This window comes from Elgaria multicarinata, chromosome 2, assembly GCF_023053635.1.
Source record: "Elgaria multicarinata webbii isolate HBS135686 ecotype San Diego chromosome 2, rElgMul1.1.pri, whole genome shotgun sequence".
Classification (NCBI taxonomy): Eukaryota; Metazoa; Chordata; class Lepidosauria; order Squamata; family Anguidae; genus Elgaria; species Elgaria multicarinata.
Genome location: NC_086172.1, coordinates 66826418 through 66845586, shown reverse-complemented (window position 1 = coordinate 66845586; position 19169 = coordinate 66826418). Strand labels below are relative to the sequence as shown.

The 19169-nt window shown below is 42.7% G+C and overlaps 1 protein-coding gene across 1 annotated transcript in view; it reads left to right on the top strand.

Annotated features, from left to right (window-relative positions):
• KALRN (kalirin RhoGEF kinase) overlaps window positions 1-19169 on the top strand; it is a 559448-nt gene that overhangs the window by 305047 nt on the left and 235232 nt on the right. The window lies entirely within an intron of this gene.

Sequence of the window (19169 nt, the reverse complement as noted above, 5' to 3'; positions counted from 1 at the left end):
TGGCCTGGTTCAGAACTGACATTCCTGACTAAACCGTGGAGTGTGAGTGAAAATCACACCTCCCCTTGTTCTGCTCATGCAAAACACCTCTGTATCCAACCCATGATGTTGGAGCTTTAATACAAGCTTCCGATGTGGAGCAGTTTCAGATATTCTAAACAACTGTGGGGCGAGGAAGTCCAGGTGCTCCCCATGGGGAGATGCATATAGTCCAGATACAGACCTGTTCGCAGACAACATGCGCCTTCCTATGTGGAGAGATATATGGAGCTTAGTTTTCAGTGTTGTAAACAACTACCAGAAGAAGAGATCTATGTGGAGAGATGTTGAATGTACTTTCTAATTGTTGATGAAACGATTGTTAGGATCTGGACTTTTAGGACATGTATAAAGTTGTGGGGAGGTTATTTGCCTTTCAGCAATACTATAAATTTTTGTGAAGTGCTTTGAACACTAGACAGCTCAGTAAAATTCTAAATATCATCATCATTCTCACAGGCTGCCATTAGTTCCACCATACCTATACTTCTTTCAAACATCACTTCTGCCAAATACCTCCTTCCCCTTACTCCAACTCTCTTCCCCTCCCCTTCAATAAGCAAGTAGATGTCCACATTTGGGAGTTATTGTGCAGAACCAATGTGTACAAGAAACACAGAAACCAATATTGATTCAACAAACTTGGCAAATGTGTCTTTAATCCTTTCTAAATACAGTGGCAAGGAAATATCCTTTGTTTCTCCAGAATACTGAGACAGATGTTTGTGTTTTCAATTACTGTATTGATTCAGTTTTGAGACCTTCACACTAATCTTGTAATAAGATATGCATGTCTTTGTAAAGACATAAATGTCACAATACTTATATTTCTATGCATACTGCTGCAGATTGCTGCCAATGGCATAGCTTCTATGCCTCAACAAATTCCTGCATAAATAGCAGTCATACAACCAGTGAGGGTAGATCAGTATGTGCCAATGATTTTTCATATATAGGTGAAATATACCCCTCCCCCCCACAATGTTTTATTAAGATTCACGTTACTACCATGCAACCCCAAAACAGCACCATGCCTACTTTTCCATGTTGTGGTATTTCTGTATTATCAGGAATTAACAGAAATTACCACATGGGCCATTATTATTTATTCAGTTTCTTCTCCCACAAAGTGAATTATAGAGCATATAAAATACAATACAAAACACATGAATTCTCTCAATGCAATTTGAAATATTTAAAAGTCTCAAATTATCACAAAAATGGTAAAACCGTATTATAATTAGAGATTTACAGACCATGTTTTTTCTAATTCAGGAACTTTCAAATGAGGGAGGGAAAACTTAGGGTTTTTACTAATTTCCTGAAAGAAGACATTGAAGTGAACAGATGGGCCTAAACAGGGAGTTCCCTATATGAGGCACCACTACCAGGAAAGCTCAAATCCTTGTTGTTCCATCTCTGTGTCTGAGGAGAAGCACAATATTTATTAAGAGGTTTTGACTTCCACATCTTACAGGTATATGTGGATATCTACCTGAGGCACGAAAAGTATTAGAACTCTTATTCAGTGTGGGTCCATTTGAGGCAGGTTGAGCTGAGGGAGTTGAGAGGAAGAGCAGGGACATTCCATCAGCCCAGCCTTCTCATCAAGGCTCCTTTTCCCTCAACTGTCACTACCAGCAGCCATTCCAGCAGACTGTAGGAAGATGAGAGGTAAGAACATAAGAAGTGCCCTGATGCTGGATCAGACCAAGGGTCCATCTAGTCCAACACTCTGATCACACAGTGGCCAACCAGCCATCAGACAAGGCCCAACAAGGCAGGACATGGTGCAACAGCACCCTCCCACCCATGTTCCCCAGCAACTGGTGCACACAGGCTTACTGCCTTGAATACTGGAGATAGCACACAACCATCAGGGCGAGTAGCCATTGATAGCCTTCGCCTCCAGGAATTTATCCAACTCCCTTTTAAAGCCATCCAAATTGGTGGCCATTACTACATCTTGTGGCAGTGAGTTCCATAATTTAACTATGCGCTATGTGAAGAACTATTTGTCATGGATCTCCTACTAGTCAGCTTCATGAGATGACCCTGGGTTCTAGTATTTTGAGAGAGGGAGAAAAATGTCTCCCCTTAGCCATCATGGAAACCTCAAAGAGATGTCTCCCCTTAGCCTCCCCTGGGATGCTAAACAATCCCAGTTGATGTAACCTTCCCTCATAAGGGAGATGCTCCAGCCCCTTAATCATTTTAGTTGCCCTTTTCTGCACTTTTTCCAGCTGTATAATATCCTTTTTTAGGTGTGATGACCAGAACTGTACACAGTATGGTCGCACCATAGATTTGTATAAGGGCAGTATGATACTGGCAGTTTTATTCTCAATTTTATTCTCAAGGTAGTTACCGACAGTCTTATTCTCAATTTTATTCTTAAGGTAGAGCAGGGCCATTCCACTAACACTACTAAAATAATAATCCCCCCTCTTTTTCCCTCAATCTTTTTTTGGGTGTGTGTCATGTATTTTTAGATTGTAAGCTTGTGGACAAGGGCTGTCTTATTTAATTGATTGTGTGTAAGCCTGTCTGGGAGCCTTTTTGGCTGAGGACCAGTATAAAAATACTTCAAATCATTCGATCTTAGGGATATGGCCCCTGGAAAAGGTTGGGGAGGACTCAAGTGGGAAACTCAGAAGATCTCAGATTGTGCAGGAAGGTGTAGGACCCTCTCCTTTGAGGTCCTGAGAATAATGAATGTCAAAAAACCACAATCTTGGAATATTGGTTAAGGCTCAGGAGTATCTAAATAAGTATCACAAACAGAAACTAGCAGACTCTGGTGAATGCATACTGATAGTGTCCAAAAAACATTTAATTATTTTGCGTTTTCAGAATCATCAAAAGACTCTTTGGTTTTAGTTTTTCCTAATTCAAAATTATTTCAGAAGTTCAGTGTTTTAGTGTTGCAGCACTTATGTTGATGATACTCCAATTTCTTCTTTGATTCAATAACTGGAAGAAGCCATCTTATCAATTTATGTATCTTATACTACCTGGAGATAAATGGGGGTGATAATGTGTGTGATAAAATAAATGTATATGAGATTATTCAATATACCATTCAGTATATGGTAGTGTTTTTGAGATGTGCATAAGGAATCCATGATACAAGTGGGACTGTGCCACTTTTAACCATAGTAATTGCTAATTTTGTTACACAAGCATTAGTTTACACTTGTGCAGCATCATTATCATTAGTGGTTGGGCATAATTGGACACTACTGTACTTCTGTAGAATTTGTTGTTGTTGTTTTTAACACATTCTTACATGGTGTGTTTAAATCCCAGGTTCAAAAAAACATCTACACTAAGCAGAATAATGAATACCTTACAGGTGACTAGCGATGTCAGGCTGAGCAGTTAATAAGCATTAAATACTCTACAGCCTGCAAGGAAATGGAATAAAATTATTCTAAACCTCAAACAATGATGCTTAAATACAGCTCAGCAGACTGCCTCAAAACCCTGTTTTTAAATAATTTCATTTTCATTTAATGATATTTCCTCAGGATATTCTGCAGGGCTCATTCTTCAACCATGCCCTGTTATTTGCATAATTTCATTTCAACTTTCATTTGAAATTAGTCTGAAAGTGTAATTCCTTTCTCCTCCCTAGAGTTGTTAATCAGAACAGATTACTCTACTTTGTGCTTTAAAGCCGTTCTGATTAGTGAGTTATCATTACCCTTACTGTTTTTCAATATCCGTGTACGGCGCAGCATGTTGGTGATCCTGTACTTCATTTTTAATGCTGAAGCATATTTTGTCTTGATATAAGATTCCAGGGACAATATTTCATGGTCCTCCAGTGGAATAGAATCTGAAGAACTTAGAACTAGTTAAGATTGATCTCTAAACCTACTGTAATAAAGAGTAAAATGAATATGATCTAGCCAAAGTTAAACTTTTTTAAAAAAAACCCTTTGGTTTTAATTAGAAAAAAGTTGGGTTGTACTCAATGTAGTCCTACTTAGAGTGTATCCTTTGAAATAAATGAAATTCTACTCTATTATTAATTTATTATTTATGTATCTGTTCTGTCCAATAGCTTTTACCAGTTCATATCATTAAAGTGCAAGTGTAGAAGCAGGGCAAAAAAATTAAAACCGGGTGTATTCACCTTCATTATGTTGAAAATATTAGAGGTCAGTGGAACCAAAATGAGTGACTGGAAAACTACAGCAAGGTTACAATGACCCTGTTCAGATGACATACCAAGTCACGGTAGTTAAGCATGTTGAGCTAAACATTATGGCTTAGCATGTCATGTGAACCATGACTCAGCAGGACATGTCAACCATTCCTAATCATCATGGCAACATAATCATGGTTGAAACACACTCACTAACAATTTACTGCAAAACAGTTACTGCCCTAACCATGGCTTAATGTGTTGTCTGAACATGCCCTATGAAAAACAATGTATGCCTGTATACAGTCTAAATGGCTTGGTCTCTACACATTTTAGAATCTGTTTTAAATCCCTAGTTTACAAATTGAGATGTTGTTGTCTGGATCCCTTCTAAAATTTCAGGAACGAGGCAGGATAATCACACAATGAAAGCCTCACCTGGAAACACCTCTCCCTTGCAGGGCATTGCAGTATTATTATATGCTGAGGTAGAAAGTACATTTTCTGTCTTTTAATGCAGGTAACATGCAAGAGTCAGTTATTTATAGCTCTTCCACCACATACAGCTCAGAAATTTTGCTCTGTAACTGTAGCCAATCAGACCCATTGGCCATGATGCCAACCTCAAATGTTCAAATATAACGTAATTCACATTCTTCCCAACGTAACAACAATTAATATAAATAATCATGATGTATCTTGAAAGACAGCTATTTTTCTTACAAGATTAATGCAGCAGAACTCGAGCTTAGCTAAGCTGTCATTATAAAAACTCCTTCTTAACCAAATTCAAGGTTGGCCAGTTTCAATGCTCCTTATCTTAATGATGCAATTAGAGTGCTGCTTTAAATAGTCCAACACTCTGATCACACAGTGGCCAACCAGCCATCAGACAAGGCCCAACAAGGCAGGACATGTAATAGCTACCTTTAGATTGGTAATATTAGGAGCCCTCTGTCTGGAAGCACCCTTTGTTAAGTAAAAGTATCACATTAATGTCTTTGAGCTGCATCACACCGGGGTGGGGGGGAGCTCCCTTCCATCACTTCTCTGCCTGTGTTTTTGTTCCTCAGTTACTTCCTCTTTCAAAAGAGGAAGTACACAACGAGCACAAGGCCTATTGAGTCCGCTGTTCTAATGGTGCTGCTTCTCCTGCACACCGCAGGAGAGAGCAGCAATTCCATGTTTAAAAATACATTGGACTTAACCAGGGTTTTTTTTTGTTGCGCAGAAAGGCCAGAAGGGGCAGAAGGTGTACAAGAGGCAGACAATGTTATGTGGGGGACCTGAGCAAACTCCATGAGTGCCCAGTAATGAGCGTGCAATAAAACGCTCATCGGATGGAGCTCTTTCTCTCTCCGTGTGTGTGTTGTTGTTGTTGTTGTTGTTGTTGTTGCTTTTTTGCTCGGAAACATACAGGCAGCCAGTGCAAGTGGACCAGAGCAGGTGTTATATGGTCGAACCTTCTGTTTCCCAAAATCAATCTGGCCGCTGCATTTTGCACGAGCTGCAGCTTCCGAACCGTCTTCAAAGGCAGCCCTACGTAGAGTGCATTGCAGTAATCTAACTTGGAGGTTTTTAAAATAAACCCCCTCGCCCTCCCCCCAGCACATCCCCAATGGGCCCAGAGCCCACAGTATAGAGCAGCCACGGCAATTTTGGCCACTCTATACTTCGGGCTCTATGATTTCTGCCTGATGGAGGACTCAGGTGCTGCCTTAACCTTTTTGCCTTAACCACAAAAGGGTTAATGGTGTCTGCCACGACACAGGCTCTGAACACCAGACCTCATGTCTGCCACCACTTCTTATGGGGCGACACAGGCTCTGAACACCAGACCCGGCCGAGGCTACTCCCTGCTCAAGCCAAGCACCACCACTTGATACGCCTGAGACAAGGGATAAAGCCCACCTTCCTCCAAACTATGTGGAGAAAGGGGTTTAAAATGGAGAAGGATTTTAATATATATAATAATGCGCTGTGAGTTCTTCTTCGTGGTCTCTATGCATCACACATATGGGCTTTGCGCCTGCGCAGAGACCAGACCGGAACCTTCTATAGCTGAGTGGAACGTTTTTGGCGGGAACCCCTCCCCCACGCTACTGCGCATGTCCATGGGGTTCCCGCCCTTCCCTCAGTTCTTCGTCGTCCGCCATCGTGCCTAGACCAAAAGACTGAACCTCTAGCGTTTCTCTGCTTAAATCTGTTTTAAAAATATTTTCTACTTACCTTTTTCTTCAGCTTTCTTCAGCTTTCTTCTTTTTCGCCCTTTTTCTCTTTTCATCTATAAAAAAAAAAAAAAAAAAAAATTATTATTATATTCTTGTAGATAGTTTATCTTGGCGACTACGGTCGCGACTGCCGCATGGCAGTAAAGGCCCCGTTCCGCAAGTGTGTCAAGTGCGGAGCCAAACTACCTCCTACGGACGGACACTCCCTCTGTGTCCTTTGTTTGGGCGAAGGCCATATTGTACAGGCGTGCCACCATTGCATGTCCTTTACGAAGCAGACCAGAAAGAACAGGGCAGACCGCCTTCGCTCAATACTTTGGGAGAAAGCCCTCAAAGCTACAGAAGCTCCAATGGATAAAACGGCAACTGATAAGTCCGTTTCTGACCGAAGCACAGGGACGAATGTGCAAGCCAGAGCAATTGATAGGGCACAGATACCCCTGACGCCTGGCCGGTCTTTGGCAAGTTCTGCAGCCAAAAAGATTGCTAAAAAGGCCAGAACGCCAAAATCTTCCTCCGAAATGGAGAAGAAAAAGAAAAAGAAGAAGAAATCTGCGGAGAAAACCTCTCATGGCTCTCCCAGACTATCTGAGCCCCCTCGAGGGCAAACAACTCCTCCTACCGCTGTTACGGTATCGAGGCATGTCTCGACCCCGAGACCTCAGTCGATACCGAGGAAGACGGTACCGACACACCCTCCTAGTCTATCAGAGGGTGAGTTACGAGACTCCGCATCAGCAGCTTCGGCTCGGGAGCCTACAAGACCTCAAACATCCCAGAATGTAATCCCTCTGCAGGTGTCGCCTAGACGAACACCGAGGCGTGATTGGGACAGAGTCTCCCGATATTCTGAGCCCCAAGACAGGCAGAGTTTCTATGATTGGGATCGATACCGTACCCAAAGATACTATGATACAGATCAAGCCTATCATTATCCGCAGGAGGAATGTTTTCCTCAACCTCCTCCTACCACTAGGGTCTGCCAATTACCGCTACGGCCTCCATCAGCATATCAATCTCCATCTCGACGTCGAAGCCACCCTTCGACACCAGCTGCTGCAGCTGCCACGGTACCGACGGAGCGGGATCCTATGCAACTGGTTACCGTATCATCCCCAGAGGGTGACTACCCATCTGATTCGGACTCAATACACACTGTAGCAGCATCGGTACCGTCACCTAATGATGACGTACATGGAGAGGACCCTTCATCACCTTCGGATGATATGGTGAGGTTTTCGGACCATATGTTAAGGATGGCCCGTGCACTCGGCTTAGACCTGGAACAAGCGGTCGAACCGGAGGTCGATCCCATCTACGATGTCTTTCAAACAAAGACTAGTCTGTCAATTGCGATCCCTTTTCCGCCGGCACTCAAACAGACAGCACAACTCGCATGGGAGACACCATCGGTAACACAACCAGCTTCAAAGAGATTAGAATCTCTTTATAGGATTCAAGAACGGGATGCTGGATTTTTAATTAAGCATCCAAAACCGAATTCCATTGTGGTTGAATCAGCCCAGGGTCATTCTCAAAGAGCTCATGCTGCTCCCGTTGACAAGGAGGGTAGGAAGTTGGATTTGGCAGGCAGAAAGATCTACGCGGCATCCTCCCTCGGTATCAAAGCTTCAACGTACGAAGCAACAATGGCACGGTACCAGCTCTTCCTCTGGGAGAAAGTGGGGTCACTATGTGACTACCTCCCAGAGGATAAAAGAGACTTAGCGAGGGTCTTCCAAACGGAGGCTTCGGCGATTGCGAGGCAACAATTGTCAACTGCGAGGCATCAAGTCGATTGCCACTCAAAGAATATGATGGGGGCCATTTCTTTGAGGAGGCATGCCTGGCTACGATCAGCCAACCTCCCTACCGAGACAAAAGCCAGAATTGAAAGCATGCCCTTCGATGGCGAAGGGTTGTTTAATTCAAAAACTGACGAGACCTTAGATTCCATCTATAAGGCTCGTACGACTGCTAAAAAGATGGGTTTTTCTGCCCCTTCTGTACAATACAAACCTAGAAGATGGACAAGGCCTCCCCCACAACAACAATACCAGCAGCGGTCTCAATACCAGCAACCAAGGCAGCAGCAGCAACAACTTCAAAGGAAACGGCCTTATCAGAGTCGTTTCCAGCAGGAAAAACGTCAGCCCGACTTCTCTAAAAAGCAGCGGGTTTGACTCTTCGGCCCCAGATCCACTCCCTTTTGCGAACCGCCTAGCACCCCATTACCATCAATGGGAGTCAATAACATCAGACTCCTGGGTGCTCACTATCATCAACTCGGGCTATGCCATCGAGCTCGATGCCCTTCCTCCTTTTTCCGGCGTGAAAGTAACGACTCCATCCCCTCCTCTGCTACTCGAGGTACAGACCTTGCTATCGAAAGGAGCCATCTCTCCCGTACCTACAGAGGAAATCAACCAAGGTTTTTTCTCCCGTTACTTCACGGTCCCGAAGAAAGATGGAGGTCTTCGACCGATCATGGACTTAAGACAACTGAACGAGTTCATCACCCCGAAGAAGTTCCGTATGACAACGGTTACTTCAATTTTGCAGCTTCTACAAAAAGGAGTTTGGTTCGCAGTGGTGGATCTGAAGGATGCGTACTTCCATATCTCCATCAGGAAGTCGCATCAAGCTTACCTGCGGTTTTCGATCGGTGCATCCCAGTACCAGTTCACCGTTCTTCCGTTCGGGTTGGCCACGGCACCGAGAGTCTTCACGAAGGTCATGGCGGTGGTATGCGCCCACCTAAGGCAGAAAGGCATTTATGTTTATCCGTACCTGGACGATTGGCTTCTCGTAGCGGACAGCAGCGAGGCGCTCCAGTCGGATATACTAACCACCCTCAACCTGTTGGACTCGTTGGGGCTGTGGGTCAACCACGAAAAGTCCATTTTGACTCCGCAGCAGAGATTGGACTTCATAGGGGTAACCCTATCCTCTCGAGACGGGAGAGCATACTTACCTTCAACCAGGGCAAACACCTTGCAGCAGTTATCCATCGACATCGAAAGTCGTCGGAAAGTATCGGCTTGGACAGTCCAGAGACTATTAGGCCTGATGGCAGCCACTACGGCAGTCATCAGGTTTGCAAGACTCAGAATGAGGGTATTGCAGGCCTGGTTTTTAAGGACTTTCGATCTCAGGCTCAATGCCCGACGAACTTACCTTTCGTTACCGAAGCAAGTGAGGGCATCCCTGAGATGGTGGTTCTCGATGTCGACTCTTCTCGAAGGCGTTCCATTCCAACAACAGGCGCCTTCGGTAACGATCACGACGGATGCATCCTTAGAAGGATGGGGAGCTCATTGCGACTCCCTTACTGCTCAAGGTCGTTGGCCTCGATCACAGAGAGAACAGCACATCAATCACCTCGAACTCATGGCTGTAGAAAATGCAATAAGAGCATTTGCACAGTTGATCGAGGGCAAGAATGTCTTGATCGCGACGGACAATACTACCGTGGTGGCATACATCAACAGGCAGGGTGGAACAAGATCGCACCCTCTGAACCGTTCTGCACTCAGGATATGGAACTGGTGCATAAAGAGAAGGACTTACCTGACTGCGATCCATGTAGCCGGCAAGGAAAACGTCATTGCGGACTCTCTCAGCAGATCCTTCCATGTCGACCACGAGTGGGAGCTCGACGTCGAAGTGCGGGAAAGCCTTTTTCGGTACTGGGGCCGCCCTGCTGTCGATGTCTTCGCTACCGAGAACAACGCGGTCTGCGCCAAGTTTTGCAGCAGGGCAGGAAAAGGAAAGCGCTCTCTAGGAGACGCTTTCACCAGGACTTGGAGAGGAAATCTCCTGTACATGTTTCCTCCCTTTCCACTTTTGACAAGAGTGATAGCCAAGATCCAGATGGACAACTCCGATTGCATCCTGATCACGCCGTGGTGGCCTCGACAGACGTGGTTCTCCCACGCTCTTCGGTTATCGAGAGGGGATTACATCAGGCTTCCGTCGATACCGAAGCTCCTGTCTCGACACCAGGGCAAGGTTCGACACGCAGATTTGTCGACCCTCAAGTTGACTGCATGGAGGATAATAGCCACTCCTCCTCTGGGATCAGAGTTTTGACTGTGGACCACATTATATTAGCAGCACTAAAGCCTTCCACAAGAAAGGCTTATGCGGCAAAGTGGCAAAGATTTCAGAACTTTGCTTCAAAAGATGGTCAAATACCAGAATCTTGCCATTTGTCTTTCATCCTCAATTATTTATTGACACTCTTCCAGCAAGGACTTAAGCTCGCATCCATCAGGGTTCACCTTGCTGCGATTACATCTTTTCACCAAGGTATAGATGGGTTTACACCTTTTACCCATCCAACAACCAAGAAATTTCTGAAAGGTCTGAAGAACACGATACCGACTGTGAAGAGTATCGTGCCGCCATGGAGCCTGTCAGTTGTGCTGCAAGCACTGACACGCAAGCCCTTCGAGCCCATGGCTTCGACAGACCTTAGGCTACTTACTTTAAAGACTGTCTTTCTAGTAGCCATTACATCGGCAAGACGAGCAAGTGAGCTTAGAGCTCTTAGGATAGATGTCCCATACACTATCTTTCATAAGGATAAGGTTGTGCTACGCACAGATCCAGCCTTCCTACCTAAGGTAGTGTCAACTTTTCATCTGTCCCAGCACATTACTTTGCCTGCTTTCTTTCCTAATCCATCTACACCTCTTGAGTCTTCCTTGCATACTCTCGATGTAAGAAGGGCTCTTGCTTTTTACAAGGACAGAACGGACAATTTTAGGAAGACAAAACAGTTGTTTATTTGTTATGGGGAGCCTTCTAAGGGACTCCCTGTCTCCTGCCAACGACTGTCACGTTGGATAGTGGAGGCAATTGAATTGGCCTACTCTATTTCTAAAATGGAGTTAGTGAAACCTGTGACAGCTCATTCCACCAGAGCTGTTTCAACTTCTGTGGCCTTCACCAGAGGTGTTCCACTGACTGAAGTCTGTAGAGCTGCAACGTGGTCCACTCCATCCACGTTTGTCAAGCACTACAGTTTGGACACTCGTGCGAGGCAGGACTGCTCGTTTGGGAGGACAGTGCTTTCAGAGATCTTCAGATGATGCACCAACCCACCTCCAAAGGTATGTCAGCTTGCTACTCGCCCATATGTGTGATGCATAGAGACCACGAAGAAGAAATGCAGGTTGCTTACCTGTAACTGTAGTTCTTCGAGTGGTCATCTATGCATTCACACAACCCACCCACCATCCCCACTTGGTGGTGTGAGACTTACAAATGACACAGTTATGTGTGGAATGTACTTTATTGAAATTACACTCAGGTTTATGGGGGCACAATGTCGGACTCCTGTAAACTGAGGGAAGGGCGGGAACCCCATGGACATGCGCAGTAGCGTGGGGGAGGGGTTCCCGCCAAAAACGTTCCACTCAGCTATAGAAGGTTCCGGTCTGGTCTCTGCGCAGGCGCAAAGCCCATATGTGTGAATGCATAGATGACCACTCGAAGAACTACAGTTACAGGTAAGCAACCTGCATTTATATCTGCTGAGGTGAATGATTGTCAGAGTGGGTGCTGAATGTGTAAACTTAAGATGATAAACGCCAAACAGACACGTGGGATTTTTGTGGTAGTTTTAAAACAAACAATCAAATTTTATTTTTAAAAGTTCATAAGCTTTGTTTCAAATAACAACATTTAAAAACCTTTTTGAAACCTTCCATACAATCCTGTCACTCAGTCACATTCGCGCTTTCCTTTTTCTCACACTATCACTCTTGAACTTTCTTTATTCTCAGTATTGATTAATATACATCCACTACGTGCACACCACACTCTAAAGACACCACTCACTACACTGACTCTCAAATTTCCCAGAACTTAAGTACCATAAATACAGAGAGCACTACAGACTCTAAGAGTACCTAACAAGTCTCCCTGAAAAGGTTCTCTCCAAAAGAACAAGAACTCACAATCCCCTCAGTCATTCCCTTATATATATCACTCCTCCCCCCTCCCAAGACATTCTAACTCCGTCCACTCAGGCCAACATTCTAAAAACCACAGACTTACAAACTGCAGACATACATTTGGAATTGACTTGTGGGGTGTAACGCCACAGTGTCATCTGCACCCGTTTTGCAAGTGGTTAGCGTAACCACAGCTGGCCATGGTTACGTTAACCACAAACCACAAAGTGCCGTCTGAACCGGGCCATTGTGACTTTCAATTTGATAAAACCAATACAAAATACATTAAAAACAATTAAAAACACAAGAGTAACAGATGATGATGATTGATAAAGTCCAGATCTTTAGACTGCAATCCTCTGTGCACTTACCTGGAAGTAAATTGGGGAGTTGGACTCGGTGGCCTTATAGGCCCCTTCCAACTCTACTATTCTATGAAATCCCAATGAACTCATGGGGCTTATTTCTGATTAGACATTTTAGGATGGCACTCTTCATTTTATAATAGAAAGAGAATATGTACAGACCCTTGCAGACTGGATTGCCAACTTATAAAAGCCACCAACATGCTGACTTTAAGGGAGTTTTTCAGCTTTATGTTGGCAAGAGGATAAAGAGAGAAGATTTAAGAGTTGTAATTGCCTCTGCACTTAATTTTCTTCATTAATTTAGTTGTGTTGAGCCAAAGAATATTGATAGGTCTGCAAGGTTGCTCTTCCCTTCAAGGAGAAAACAGATTGCATGATCTTTTCTTTTCAAAGTCTTGGATGATTATATACGGGAGGTAGGTTTCTAAATACCGTGGCGAGGGAGTGGGGAGAGTAAGCAGGATGTGATTAGAAAATTATTAGTAATAGCTCCTGGATTACCTCCCAGACTTTGTAGAAAGAAATGTTTTCTATCTAATGCATGCATATTTTTTGAGAAGTTGCTATGGAGGGAGAAGGACACACTGAAGTTGGCAGACTCCATGAAGAGTTTTTAGTGTTTTATGATCCATCCCAATAAGCCGGGCTGGCTGACATGTATCAAGTATGCTATAGTGTATATGTGGCTTTTTTTCTAGACAGTGATAATCTCCAGAGAGAATTTGCTACATAGACATCATTATATCTTGTCTGATATGGCCCTGAATTTAGAGCAGGGTAGAGTTATGTCATTGGAAAGCTCTCTCTTGTCATGTGTATTTTGTGATTGTAGATTCAACAGATGCTAGTAATAGGTAGACCCACCCAAGTCTTCTTAATAATAAACTGTACTCTGGATTGGGTTCTGGAGCAAACTGACCCCTAGGTCATGCTACAACATCTCCAATTGTTGCTGCTTAGTGGAGACAATGGGGATTATTTCTTATTTTACACATTTTTACCCCACCTTTCATTTGACAAGTCTCCCAGAGCACCTTACATTAAGTTAATAAGAACAATAATATGCCAATAAAACAGTAGACCATTTAAATAGGTGGCAATGGTGATAGCTTGCTTCTTTTCTCTCTCCTGTTCATAGGGCAGTTGGTTCTAATGGCCTCTGTAGGGGGAGGAGGGGCCAATGGTCTGAAAGCACACTGGTGGGAATCAGCTCCAGAGCTATAGTTCAGAACTAGTCCCCAGAAAAAGGCATAAGTCCAAGGAACTTTGCTGAATGACAGCCCTGGCAACCAGCCCTTGACTAAAAAACGCTGCATCCAGGTGAACCCTGTTCCTGGGCTCCTCATCAACCAATAAAGGAACATGTAAAGAGATCCAGAGGAGTGGAGTGACAGAAAAATATACACCACTTAACTATCAGCCAATCTCTGAGTCCCAACAGGCTTGCTATCTAATCCTAAGGCTGCACATGATCAGGCTGCTCATGATCACTAATAATAGACAAGATGAAAGCACAAATAGGGTGAGAAAAGCTGAAGCTTGATTCTTACAAGTAAACAAGAAAGGGTGGGGGTTAGTAAGGAAAACTACTGTAGCAGAATGAGTGTGTGAAGAGGATGATGTTTGTTGGTTGGTGCCAATGCTTCCTTCTAAAGCAGTGGGTAAAATGCTGCTATAATCATCCTGCCTTCTTTAATGGGCCTTAAAGGCGGTTGAATTATTTAGCTTATGGATGGAACTGTTTGGAAGTGATGGATTTGATATTGGTAAGCTAAATATCATTTCTGCTAAAATGGACAGGAATCCTGTGGACTGATGTGTAATTGTTTTAGCTGTCTATATAGCAGGCAGTATTTTTCCCAATCTACACTTCTGTCAGTGACTCCCCACTCTGCTCTTGCTGAAGGAAGGATCAATGATGTTCTCTACTGTTATTGTAATAGTGGCATTATAAAATATGCACCTCATAACAATATTACACCAGTTAACATGTTAAACTAGCATTCTTTTCTGTATCTGATGGTGAATTCTAAGGAAAAAGGCAGAATGGCCTTATGATGGCTGTACCAAATCAGGCTGTATGATATCTGGAGTTGTGCAAAATCATTCATAATGAGGGATGGGCTTGCTCTAAAAGGTGACTAATCAATAATGTAAATAAATAAAAATGTTCCCAGAGGGAAAATCTCATATTTCCTGTAGTAGATAACTTTTATGAACAAGCAATAGAAAAATATTGTCCAGTTTATTACAAATAAAAGAATAATAATAAAATAAATACAACAACCACTTGATTAGCAATAGCTTGGCATGAAGTAGAATAGCTTGCTGGTTCTGGGGTTTGAATTAGCAACTGAAGTTGAATGGCACATTACAATATGCAATAGCTAGCAGGCCCTGTGCTTTAAATAGGTAACTAGTGAGCAAAGTGCCTACAGAATTCCTTTTGAAATTGCTGGTTGAACAGACACTATGATCAGTTTTGAAAATGGTGTCCTGCATCTCAGCATATCTGCACATCCACAGAAATTCCAAATGTAGCAGAAGTAGGGGTTGGCAGAAAAATAAATTGCATCCCTAAGTGGTATAAGTCTGGCTTCACTGGAGCAATAAACAGCAACAGCCTCTGTGTGTGTGTGTGTAATATGGGGGCGGAGAAATGACAGACATGTAAATACCACTGGCGTTATGGCTCCCTGCCTTATAATGGTGGGATGCTGAGATACATTATACCTGAAGTCCAGGACCTATTGTATTCTGAAGTCGCTTCTAACCTATAAAGCCCTAATTCTTAGAAATAACACACTTTAAAACCTTTTCATGTTGCAATCTCTACGATCAGCCAAGAGCATCTTCTTAACAATATAATATTTTGCATTTTGTTTGGCCAGTAATGAGGGCATATCACTGACTGAGCTAATTGCTTTGTAAGGTAGACTGGAGATCTAATTCTGTGCTGGAGGTTTCCTTTCATTGTAGAACTCCTACGATAAGCATACATATAGGCCCACATACACTTACTGCACAAAGTACCTGCAGTTTACCTTACACATACACACGCACTTATGCTATTAGTGTCTTGGGCACTGCAAACTAGCATTAATGATTGTTAAAAAATCCATGTAGAAAGGCAGTATCAGATGTGCAGATGATATATTATTATTATTATTATTATTATTATTATTATTATTTTATTATTATTTGCATTTTTATACTGCCCAATAGCCGAAGCTCCCTGGGCGGTTCACAAAAACTAAAACAATTCAAAGTGTAAAACAAACAGTATAAAATACACATTAAAACGAATTAAAACATACCATATATGATTAAAACATCCTGAATACATTCTAAAATTTCACTGGATAGGCCTGCCAGAATAGATCAGGCTTTATTGCTTTTTTAAAATCTAAAAGACTGTCAAGTTGATGAATCTCCTCTGGCAGGCCATTCCACAGTCTATAATGTTCAGCCCAGTGCATACAAATTTTAGGGAAAAATTGTAATTGTTCCTAATTACACTAATTTTAACAAGATGAAATATGCCACTGAAAGATCAGCCTTAAACATGTTGACCAATTAATAATTTGAAAAAAGAAGAAATTGTTTAGCAAAGAGGAATATGCATTCTTAGGGACTGTGCTGTATTGTTTGATGTACAGAAGAATTCATTTCTGGAATGGTTAGGAACGCAGGAAGCTGCCTCATATGAAGTCAGAGCAGTGGTCTGTCTAGCCCAGTATTGTCTACTGTGATAGAGATCTTCAACAGTTCTACTGGAAATGTCAAACTGGGACTTTCTGCATGCAAAGCATGTGCTCTATCATTGAGTTACAGTCTATCCATAACCACTGAGCTATGGCTGATTGCCGGTTTTGACAGCTCCATATGAAATTTAAGCAAGATTCAAATAGGACGGCAGATATCTCATTGCTGAGGGTCAACGTTCTCTCCTTTTTGTATTGTGTCTTTGGCATTAATTTTCTAATTAAACTAGGCCATGTAGCTAATTTTTGGTCAGATTCTGATCTTGTTATGTCACCACCTAGGTCAGTCAAATAATCTCTAGTTTCTCCCAGTGAAAAGAATTGTGAAAATTCACTCATTGCCATTGTTCCAAAGTAGAGAAATTGGTGAGGAAAACCGAACCAAGGATCACATTATGCTTTTAGAAGTTCTAAATGCCAATGAGAACAGATTAGGTTGTTTGGAACTCAGCTATTAAAAGTCATTAATAATGACAGGAAAAGCCAGAGGATAAATTCCTTTGTATTTAGATCCACGCTTTTCCCATTCTAATAGACCTTTATTTGATATTACCCTGCTGTGATAAGTGGGGAGGAGAAGGGAAGCAAGAATCTATTTCATGCAATGGTTTTAATGCAACAAAGGAGAATTTTGTTTTAATTAAATTGGTCTTGATAAGCATTATTGATCATTATGCAGGATTAGTATTTAATAAGCCTCCTTTATTTTTTCTCTCTGTTGTTTTTATTTGTCCTGCTTTCATTATAAGCATTTCTGACACCCCTGTCCTTCTAAAAGTAAAGCTTGCACATTAATCCTCCAGCATGTGTAATGTATACAGTGTTAGACTGACATGTGGAACCCACTAGTTGCCTTTTTATTTTCCCTAAATAGAAGAGGATTTACAGAATTGTGCTTTCAGCATTAAAATCCATTTATTACGGAAATCCTCTCTGCCCCTTCTCCATTTTCATTTTATTTGGAGAGCAGTTTCCATCCACTAGTCACGAACTGATGCCAATATTGTTTCCTTTTGGTTAACAGCTTGGTTCATTGCAGCTGAATGGGAAGCTCTTTTTTCCTCCTCCTACAGGCGTACACCATTCCTCTTTTGTAAAGGAAGAGGTTGAACTTGCGTCTTGCTGCAGTATTAGGGATCTTCCTTACATCATTTCATTGGTCATGGTAGTGGCGAATCTGAAAGCACGACAGGAAGTACTCAGGTCTTTGGGCTAGCTAATTCATAGACTGCATAGCTCTCTAAAGATGGGGCCACTTCTTTCGGTATGTTCCTTTAGGACTCACTGGGGACTGCACAGCTTTTTAGCCCAGGAAAAGCATTCGAAGGCTTGATCTTTTAGGGCTCTCTTGGGGACTGCACAGCTATTAGAGCTGCCTGTGGCTATGGAGCTTCTCCACACATGTCCCTTTAGGTCTTGTGTGGAGATTTTGCAGCCCCAGTGTAAACAACTTTTGACAACTTTTAGGAGTGGTGATGGTAGTATATAAGAATCCACACGCAACAATCCAGAATAGTCTCTTTAATGCAAACACGAAACCAACATTGTATCAATGGTTTTGCCTCAGCTGTGCATAAATGACGGTGTACTGGAAGCACCCTCTGCTGGTTGTAATTAGAACAGACAAGATGGGTGTCTCAGGTCCTATAAATATTAACAGTGAAAGGAGATTCTTACAATACACTTTTGTAAGAATTTTGTGAATTTACGGTTTACAGTTTTGTGAACCGCCCAGAGAGCTTCGCTATTGGGCGGTATAAAAATGTAATAAATAAATAAATAAATAAATAAATAAATAAATAAATTACCTTTTGCAAAGAATGTATTCTCACAGATGCAAAGATGAGAGGTTAGAATGGGAGCACCACTCTTTCCAGTGGCCATCTCACACTAAGCATTCTTACATCATTAGTGATGACTGAAAGTTGATGCCATAATCTTGAAGGTTTGGAATGCAGTAAACACCTTGGATAACGAAGGACATAAAGTGATGATATTGTATCCTGCTCACAATACTCCTGTCCTCAAAGATTTAATCCCAGAATCCTATATTAGAGGCAAACTGTATTTTGACTAAGAATGCAGGTTTTTTTTCCTAATGAGAAGTGTTGTGTGTGCAGTAATCTGGTACCCGCTAAGCTGGGACAGTTTTGCAGGAAAAAGGCTGTTGCAGATGGGGAGGAGCAGAATATGGCGCCTCCTGTGTTGCCGCACGTGTTGCACATGAGGCAAGGGCAGGGCAGAGCCTGCCATCTTTCATTTTTTAGCTCTCTCCCTCCCTCCTTTTATCTCGTATGGGATTAGCCAGTCGCTCCCTTTGGAGGTGGTGGTGGGGGCGAGTAGGAATTTTTCCTCCCACTTAATAGTGGATAGTTTTTTGCCTACTCCATGCTGGAAGTTATAATAGGTTTATTTGTTGTTGGGATGTGCAGGAATTTGCTATATTAGAATAGGGACAGTGACCACTCTGGCCCCTATGTCAGGATATGGTATGCCTTTGGATACTCCTGCCTCATTTACTCAGAGTTTTATGGCTTTGAGTGGGGGTGATGTGGGGCAGTCTCCCCACACTTACAAAGTGTCACTTAAGAAAGGGGCCAGGTTTACCCGACTTCTGGCTTTCGAGAGTGGCTCATAATGGCAGGCAAGTG